Source organism: Sinocyclocheilus rhinocerous, unplaced genomic scaffold (genome assembly GCF_001515625.1).
Source record: "Sinocyclocheilus rhinocerous isolate Xijiao unplaced genomic scaffold, SAMN03320098_v1.1 scaffold47, whole genome shotgun sequence".
Taxonomy (NCBI): domain Eukaryota; kingdom Metazoa; phylum Chordata; class Actinopteri; order Cypriniformes; family Cyprinidae; genus Sinocyclocheilus; species Sinocyclocheilus rhinocerous.
Window position 1 is genome coordinate 75,051 of NW_015633578.1, and position 10,881 is coordinate 85,931.

Here is a 10,881-nt window from a genome sequence, read left to right on the forward strand (position 1 = left end):
CTTTATTAAATATTAAATCAACGTTAACTGGCATTAAATTACTTTATTAATTCAACTACTAAATTATAGCGCTTATTAGGCAAAGCTAGCCGAAAAGGAAAGTCATCTCAGAGGCGGATGATGCAAGTCATTTCATTCTGACGAATGTTTACGACAAAAAGATAACGATTAAAATTTTTTCTGTTGGAATAACATGCACCAATAAATTGTTTGCAATGAGACCAAGAACATGCATTAGGACAAAAAAAATGTGCACCATATAATATATATATATATATATATTTTTTTTTAAACTAATCAACGTTAACTGGCATTAAATTACTGTATTAACTCAACTACTAAATTATAGCGCTTATTAGGCAAAGCTAGCCTCATCTCAGAGGCGGATGATGCAAGTAATTTCATTCTGATGAATGTTTACGACAAAAAGATAAAGATTAAAACTTTTTACTTGATATTATTAAAACTCAATAAGACCAAGAACATGCATTAGGACAAAAAATGTGCACCATATAAAATTTTTTTTTTTTTTTTTTTACAATTTTAAACTATGCGATGTCAGATTTAAATATTTAGATATTTTAGCGTAAAATTACTGTATATATAGTGCTGGAAGCTCTTTACGCCATTTTGCTAACTGACTTTGAAAATATTTTACAATATTTAAAAAAAAATGTATTAAAAATGTAACATTTAAACTATATATAGTATAAATAAACTATATATAGCTCTGTGAGCCCTTTGAGACATTTTGATAACTGACTTTGAACATATTCTACAATATTAAAAAAAAAATTATATATTAAAAGAAAATACTTTAAGCTAACGTGTTAGCATGCAAAATTCTGACATTATGACTTTTGTCGCATGTTGTTATGTTAACTTTAAGCTAACGTGTTAGCATGTAAAATTCGGACAGCACAGCTTTCATAAAGAAACCTGTGCACCACAAACTTTTAAAAACATTTTTACATGACGTCAGTCAAAAAGAAAATATACAATTTACTGCATTTCTACAGACGTTTACGACAAAGATATTAAAACAAACTCTTTTTATTGGAGTAAACATGCACCAATGTATTGTGCGCAATATAACCAAAAACATGACTAAGGAAAGCAAGTAGGGACAATAGGTGCAATATTTCACCTTCGGTACTTCGTATAAATCGAATACTGTACAAAATTTGTGATTCTACATACCGACGTGCCACTTTGTTGGCTCTAGGAGGTGGGATTATTCCCTCTCTCCGCTCCTGCCTCTCTCTTGATTTTCTGCCGTTCTCTTTCGACGCTTTGTACTCGTCGTAGAGACCCGAAGATCAAAGACGAGCGCCGTTAAGCTCCCAGGCCTAAATTAGATTCATGCTTCCTTGAAAGAACAGAGAAATTGGTTGGATGAAAACTGAAGGTCAATGTCAGCTCGCTCTCAACAAAATGCCGCCTCCACGCGAGCGGGATTAGGTCTCGAGGCCAGAGAGCAGGGGAACGAGGAGCGAGCGGAGAACGGGCGTCAGGTGGAGAGGGGCTCTTATCACCCGCGGCCACATCTGAACTGGTTCCACCTCAGAAACGTGCACAGAGACACATATTAGACACGGCAGAACAGCAAGTAAGAGCTCAGGGCACTATTAAAGATTAAAGAAATCAATACGGTACGTCAATAAAATATTTGCAGAGGCTTGTTATCTGTGTTTTTCTTTTGCAAACATGCCAAAAAAATTCCCAGCTATTTTGCAGCCATTCAACGAGCTCTAATACATTTCAAACACGTAGCAAAGCATCTTAGCATCAGCATAGCAATGCTGTGGAATGCATTTGAATTGCCATTGTGACTTTTGAACCATTTTTTCAAAAGGTTGTCATTATTACTTCAACCGTTGGATATTATGTGAGACATGACACTTACTGTACAAATGGACAAACATTAAATGCTATTCATGCTAACCACAAATGATCATCACATCCTGAAACAGATTGCCCGTGACATTGAGTGCTAGCAGACCTCAATGTGTGTTTTTTTTTTTTCTTGGACACCAAAGTAATTAAAGGGGTCATATGATGCTGCTAAAAAGAACATTATTTTGTGTATTTGGTGCGGTGGCCAATAAGCAGGGAAGCATGTAATTACGAGGTGTCTGGGTGGCACTAGCTTTAGCGCTTTAGCCTGTGACCTGTGATGGCTCAACAGACGAAATAATTAACGAGCGTGGTCCTCTGCGTTTCATTACAGGAGCTTCTCAACCCGTCATTTCATTCTGCTATTAATTTCTAAGATCCGTCTCACCACAGCTGAGCGCTTTCGAAACTGTATGTTCATTTTTGCTAATGCTAAGCATACCGCATTGTGTCTTTTTGTGTTGTTTTTAGTGTTCCCATCCAGTCGAACTCTGTCAAATACTGATTTACTCTATTCTTACAAATCTGTTTACTTGCAGGTAGTTGATGGTAGACCAACTTTGACTAGCAACTAATCAGCTAACAGCTAACTTAAGGTGGTCAAGCTAGTTTTTCAGACTTTTTAGGCTGATCGACTAGCGAATGATCAATTTGGATTTAAAGGGGGCTGATTCTTTTCTATACCCACTGTATATCTGCAGCATTTTATATATATATATAAAAAACAAACAACAATATTTACATCTAATGAATATGACAATAATGTACAATAATGAAAAAAAGCTAAATCTGAAATATCCAGATGGTAATGATTAATGAGAATTCCGGGGTAACGAGACTGTTTGGACTGACTAACATCTGGTTTGGACCAACTAGCAACCGATTTGGATCAGCTATGACCAACTACAACCACCTGCTAAGCTGCAAAGCACAGCTAGCATCTGAAACTGGACTTTTTTAGCAAGGTGAGGCAGCATACGCATATCTCATTTCTTTGTATATCCTGAGAGTATTGTAAACTAAGCTTACATAACAAAGCTAAAAGATTAATTAGCCTTCATAGTATTACTAAGCTCTATAGGTAAGCTATTAATGCTAGCACAAAACTGACAACGTGTACGCCAGTGTGAGGAAGTTAGCTTCTATCTTATTACAGGAGCTTCTCAACTCGTCATTTTATTCTGCTATTAATTTCTATGATTTATCTCACCACAGCTGAGCTGCATGAATTATATGCATATCTCATTTGTTTATATAGAAAATACCCTGAATGTGCTGTAAACTTAGCTAATATCAAGTTAGCCGATTAGTTAGCCTTTAGAGTATTACTAAGCCATATAGGTCAGCTGTTAATGTTAACACAAAGTTAACAGCACACTAGCCAATGTGTGAGGAAGCTTATAGCTCATTATTTATATATACAATTTCCAGAAAGCAGTCACATCAACTAAGCCAACTGATTAGCTTAGCGTTAAAGTATAACACTGCCCTACTGGTTAGCTGTTAATGCTAACAACAACAATAAGCCAGTTGCATGAAGCAGGCAGCGCACTAGGCAAGGTGTGAGGAAGTTAGCTTTAGCGGTATGGTGTGTGCGGCGTCATTTGTGTCTGAACTGTGATGCTGGTCTGCTAGTGTCAGTGTGAGGGTGAAATACTGTGCTTTTACTGTGTCAGTGTGACTGTCTGGAGGAAGAACTCTGAAAAACTGACCATCTGCAGGTTTTACATAAAGTTCTGCTCTGCCGCAGTTCTGCCTGGTGTTAATTAGACACGAGAGAGTCGAAAGAAACACTGGGAAGGAGAAGATACACAAGATATGCTTGGTGCACAATAGCAGCCCACAATGTTAACTTTAAAATGAAGATTTTTTTTTTGTATCATGACATGTTTTCATGATGAATAGTCACATTTTCATGCATGTTTTACTTTTACTTTAATTCTCATTGTTCTTACTAGATTCTCACAACTGTAGCGCAAAAGATATTAGAATGCGACCTTTTTATTAGGTTAAAAATTAAGTTTTAAAAGTTTTAAAAATGTAAAAAGTTTTAAAATTTAAAAATTACGTTTTTTTTTTGTATTGACATTATTTTGAAATTGAAAACTACACAGTTTTCAATATTTATGGTGTTTAAAAGATTTTTGTATTAATTTAAATTGATCATGTTTTTCAGGTTACTTTATTATTATTATTACTATTATATTTTTATAACTATATTAAATAATAATTATGTATTGTATCAATTTAATTTATATATTATAATGTACCTTTTTATTAGGTTAAAAATTACGTTTTAAAAGTTTTAAAAATTTAAAAAGTTTTAAAATTTAAAAATTACGTTTTTTTTTTTGTATTGACATTATTTTGAAATTGAAAACTACACAGTTTTCAATATTTATGGTGTTTAAAAGATTTTTGTATTAATTTAAATTGATCATGTTTTTCAGGTTACTTTATTAGTATTATTACTGTTATATTTTTATAACTATATTAAATAATAATTATGTATTGTATCAATTTAATTTATATATTATAATGTATTAATCTTTTATTCTTTCATTTGACAATAAATTGAATTTATTTACAGTATTTTAATTCATGTAATTAATTTTTATAATAGATTTTTGTACTGTTTGTATGTGTGTGTGTGTGTGTGTGTGTATATAATGTAGTATGTATATATATAATGTATACGTGTGTGTCAACTTGAATACTTATCAATCTATTATTTTAAGATTTAAAACTGTAACTATATTTATTTTTTTAATTTTAATATGATTTTAAAGTTGCCAAAGTTAACTAAAAAAAAGTTAACTCCCGTCCACAAAGTTTAAATGAAGTTGGCTCATTATTTGTATATTTTTAATTTGTTTTGATGGTGTTTTATCTTTCACTTGGATGTTATATTATAAGTTGCACTGAGTAAATACAGCTGGATAAAACAAAAACTGTGTCCGTCTTCATTTCAGGCTGCAAAGCAATAAAATGTGATTAATTTAAAGGGGGCTGATTCTTTTCTATACCCACTGTATATCTGCAGCATTTTATATATATATATAAAAAACAAACAACAATATTTACATCTAATGAATATGACAATAATGTACAATAATGAAAAAAAGCTAAATCTGAAATATCCAGATGGTAATGATTAATGAGAATTCCGGGGTAACGAGACTGTTACATTGTCATGGAAAAAAAAAATGTTTAAAATCTTTTCATTGTATTTACGTGTTTTCTTTATGCAAATGATTACTTGTGTTTTTCATAGTGAAATTCGCTCGTGAATATCTATACCACAGTGGCTGATGGGTAAAACCACACAACGCTAAACTGAGCATGCATGCATTTGGCAGACGCTCTTAGCCTGCATCTGAGGTGTGTTTCATCACGGCGTGTTTCCAGCTGTATCTCGCCCATCTCTGTTTGCGCGTCTCCCAGAATCGCTGCTGGGAATCTGCAGCGCGAAGGCCATCCGCCAGCAGGAGACTGCAGGGGATCTGGCTGGCAGAGCCGCCTATAATCACTGCTGATGGGCCCTTATTAGCCACGCTTGTCTGAGGACGTCACCCAGGAGCCCGTGTGGAAGGGGACGGGGACACATCTGCTGATCCAAACCACAATCATCTCACATGACTGCAGGCCAGCGGCAAACGCCAAACACTATTAGGCAAGAATATTAAATAAAAGAAATCAAACGTCACCCTATTTCTTTGATCAATAAAATCCTGATGTTTACATTCGAGTCATTGCATTATTTTCTATTCAATGTTCTTTCATTCAAAATAATGTTAGATTACTTGTGAGTTGCATTTCACATTGTTTTTAAACCTGTAAAATAGTACATAAATACAATACGCACCTCAACAGGAAGAAACAATAAGATCAGACAGTAGATGTTGAGATGTTAGCAGAACATCAAAAGCTTTGTCGAGTAAACCACAGAGTCTCTGACGTCGTGTGGGAAACAGATGGCAGGTACAGGTTCAATCCGCCGACTCGCTGTGTTGTGCTTTTCACCAGAGAGGCATTTCGAAGAAACATTAGCCATAATTAAGTTTACAAATATTTGTTTTCACGCAGCCCGAAGTTATGTAACATACAATATAATCAAATAGCTTTTGGAAGCCCGTAATTTAGAGCAATTTAACCCAAACTCGTTACACGAAAGCCCAGAAAGGAGCTTCAATTTCGTGCAAGCTGTCACGCCGAGCCTTTTTTTCCCCTCTCGTCAAGCATTTCCCATGCCTCTGAAAAGTGCCACCCTGATTGTCAGAGCAATTATGTTGCTTATGATTGGGGTAGCGATTACACAGCCATCATTCGGCGTCCTGATTCTTGTCACTGGATTCGCCGTGTAATTATGCCAGTACGCTCAGGTACGGAAGACAACGACGACGTATCACGACATTTATTTAATCTATTTCCCCTCCCATACATCTCCAAAGCATTATTTCAGACGTTGAAATGCTCCTCTCAGATAATGCAGGTGCTGAACTAACCGTGATTGCGATTAATTATCTGCACAATTATCTGTAATTACACAACTCGCGCGGACAAGAAACTTTCACAGATGCATTCAGGAAAGTTTCGAAACGCAGCAATGATTGTAATAATTGGCAACTGGAAGTCCTTCATCCTTCAGTCCCAGAGTAATTGCGGGTGAAGAGGTGACGGTAACCTTCAACGTCTGGGGGGTTTTATTCTCACGTTAATGTAATTTCAGCTGTTCTGACTTGTTATTGTCTGAAAATGAATCTGCTGAAAATCGTCTCACCCTCAGGCCATCCAAGATGTACAGTAGAGCTTTTGGCTTCACAGTTCGTTAATTGATGGACTGGAGTGGTGTGGATTATTTTAAATGAGTTTTCTTAATAAGTAAATTACAGGTGATTTTGCACTAAAATTCAGTCTGCAAATATTGCACATTTGGAAATTTGCTTTATTTTGTATTTATTACTAGTTTCGCTGGTGATGATGACCCCCCCCCAAAAAAAAAGCTCTATTGACTTGCTCTATTTGATCATTCAGACTAAAAAAACAATTATTTATTATCGCATTTTGAATCGTATTTTAAATCAAATTCGATTTGCTTATTTAGACAAGGTTGTCAATATCTTTTAGTATTTACAGTAGTGCCTGTTTCAGTAGTGATGATGGCAAAAAATGAGAAAATTTAGCTCTATTTAGTTGCTGTATTTGACCATTCAGACTAAAAAAAAACAATTTTTTTAAATCATACTTTAAATCTGATCAGATTTGCTTGTTTAGACAGAGTTTTCAATATATTTTAGTATTTAGTACCAGTTTCAGTAGTAATGATGGCAAAAAAGGTTCTATTTACTTGCTCTATTTGAAAATTCTTTACTATTACTTTAAATTATTACTATTATTATTATCTTTTAAATTTGATCTGATTTGCTTGTTTAGACAGTGTTAACAAAATATATTTTTGTATTACGTATCAGTTTCGGTAGTGATGAAAACAGACAATCAATAAATAAATAAATGGAAAAATTGCCTCTATTTACTTGCTCTATTTGATCATTCAGACTAAAAAAATTTATAAAAATTAATTGTATTTTAAATGTGATCCAATTTGCCTGTTTAGACAGTGTTAACAAAATATATTTTTGTATTTAGTACCAGCTTTTGACGACAAAAAAAATAAAAAAATAAAAATAAAACAGAAAATTTGGCTCTATTTACTTGCTCTATCTGACCATTCAGACTAAAAAAACAATTATTTTTTTAATCGTATTTTAAATCTGATTAGATTTGCTTGTTAAGACAGGGTTGTCAATATCTTTTAGTATGAAGTACCAGTTTTGGTAGTGATGATGACCAAAAAAAGGAAAATTTGTCTTATTTCTATGGCATCTCACTGCTTGACTATTCAGACTAAGAATCTTATTCCATTTAATCCATTTAATGTGGTTTCTTGCTGGTCAGACTAAATAAAAAAAATTGAGTTGGATATTTTTTAAAAGCCTCTGGAGCTCATTCAGACTGAGATACTGACGTTGCACGTGATCTTCACCGCAGTGCTTTAGTCTGAGCAAGCTGCCATGACCAGTGTATTTACGAATGCCGTTTATCACCGAGAAACGGCCCTTTTTTCCATGTCTGACTCAGGTTAAGTGCAATTTGTAAGTGCATTGGTGCAAAACACTTTTTGTTGTAAAAGTGAAGGCAGTGCTAACTGTGTGATTCACATTGAGCGGAAACACTGCGCTTTGTTTATTGCATCAAGTATGTATGAAAAGAACGCTCTGCTTTTGCTACACAATCACATACAAAAACAGGATATTTTTACCTTCAGATGTGAAATTACCCTCATTGTTCACAGCAGTTAAGCAAGAATCAATCCTTGAATTGGTTGCCTTGTCCCTGGATTGTGTGCCTCAAAAAGCTCTACTGTATTCGCTCTGCTTATAAAAGAAAGGATGACTGCACACAAACCGCTGTCTCATTTCTTCACTAGAAGCATGCCAACACGTTTGATGTTGAACCAATGGCAGCCACAGTGATTTGGTTTGTTTAACTTCCTCAGCTTCACAGACTTTCTTTCAATCCTGAGAGTTTTAGATGTTGAAACTTTCAGAGGTGAGTGAGTCACAACGTGTGAGTTACAATGAAGAACTGCACAACAAGTGCTGGTGAGTATATTTTTCCCCTATAACACTTTTTTTTTTTTAAGATGTTGCAGTCAAACATGCGAGTCAGAATATCTAAAAATTTTTGTAAAAGGCAGTGAGGAACAACAGAACCAGCGTTGGTGAGAAACTACTTTAGAGAGACTACTTTATGAGAAATGTAATATTTACAAATGTGCAAGTCAGAACATCTACAAACATATTTGTTGGTGTGTAACTAACTATGAAGTTGTTAAGTTAAAAACCTGTTCTGGTATTTAAATTTCTCTGTGTTGCAACAACTAATTTCTTCCCTAAACAGTGTATGTTTTACATCGTAAAGATTTGCTAACTTTTTGTTGTAAAAGTATTGGTGAATAAATAGCTGGAATTTGTCTTGTTACTAAACGTGATTGTACTTTCCTGCTAATTACGTTTTTTTTTCTTCAATAATGCAACTACTTAAACTGCTTTCAAAACCTGTGTAAACTGCTTTTACATTTATGCAATTTTTTTTTTTTTTTTTTAACGTCGACTTTCCATGTCCATTATTGTGAAACCCGCGAGACACAACAAAAACACAGCGTCCTCCATCCTCCTGTTGTTATGTTGTTCTTCTTTGTTTCTGTTGTTGAACGCCGCGCACAAATGACGTCGCTGTCGACCGGCTTACGTCACTTCTTAGTACACACTCTCGGTGCGAATGCAACCCTTTAAATGGTACTGGGAAATAGTTTGCGCAAAATCGTCCCAGTACTTTAGTACTGTACATTTAGCTCTGGAACTAAAGCGGTGCGAAAGGCCCTATCAGTCATCTCTTGCTGGCATTCAACAGAAAGCGAACGGGAGGCTGCCGTTTATAAGCACATGGATAGATGACAAACCAAGCGGCAGGGAAAAACGACGCGATGGGGGAGGTGTGGGCTCGCATTAATCCACTGAAAGGCTTTTAGCGGTATTGCTTTCCAACGGTGCACTCGTGCTGAGTACACCGCCCCCATAATTCCATTCCAGCAGTAATTTAATTTAGTGCGAGAGCTTTTCATTTTGTGAATGAATCTACCCTCCACTCCACTCGGCTGCTTTCTACCATCCAGCTACAGCTTTCGCTCTCCGCGGCGCTCATAAAGCAAACTCATTTGATAGTTTCGGCAAGTGTGACGGAGCGCCACCAATGAAGCCTCCTCCCTCCCGCACACCATTAACGGAGAGTCTCTTTGGAGAATTACGCTGAGTCATTGAGCTATTTGGGTAATGCATCGGCATCTCCATCTGAAGGACAGGCTCTTCCCTGTCTTGATTTACGCTGCTATCATTTAACTGGGCTATACGCGTCTTTTATGCATATTAAGAGATCTGGAGCGAGGAGACGTTTGGGTGTAACGGTGGCTGGTCTTTTTCAGGCTGTAATCCATTAAAAGCAGTTCCCTGTACCTTACCATGAAAGATAGTGTCGCTAACAAGAAAGAGCCATGGTAATCAGCGCAGGGGAGTAGTTAACTCAAAGAAACAATGTTCCAAGTATAGCTGTCTGAATCGAATTATGATTTTTATCCACAATGACAAGCTTTTTTGAAATAATGCAACAGTAATTAGAGTTAGCTTCTGTTACTTTTATGAAACAAACTTTAACTTTTTTACAAGCTTTTTTTTCACAATAACTTGTTTTATGTTGGTGCAAATCATGCAAGTCAGAACATGTAAAAACCTTTGGTCAGCAACTAAAAGTTGTGACATTACAAACATTTTCATTTTTGCTAAATACATTTTCAGTAGCACAACAGCAGTTTTTTTTAAATAGTGTAGCTTTACATTTACAAGATTTAAAAACTTTACAATCTTTTTTCTTTTACAATCACCTTTTTAAAAAAATGCTTTATAGCCGAGCAAACTGAAGCAATAATCCAGCACGCTCTGCTAATTTATGTCTAAATTTGAATTGAATCATTTAATAAAATACAACTTAATGTACAAGTATAGTTTATTATTATATTTTTAATATTTTAACATATAAATTAATGCATTAAATACATTAATTATATTATTTTAGAGTCATAATAATAATATTAAAAAAATAATATTAAAAAAAATCCAAATAGCCAGACAGTACGTACATATTTTATTTTGGCTATTTGGATTTTTTAATGTTGATAAATAATTAGGTATATTTATTTTATATTATATACAATTATATATATTTAATTATATTTATTTTATATATAATTCAATATATTTTACAAATTAGCCATGAACCAATTATGGCTAATTTGTTATGGCTAAATGATTTGTTAAGGATATTTATTTCTGATTGATTCTTTTTTTTTTTTTTTGGCAATATTAAAATAAA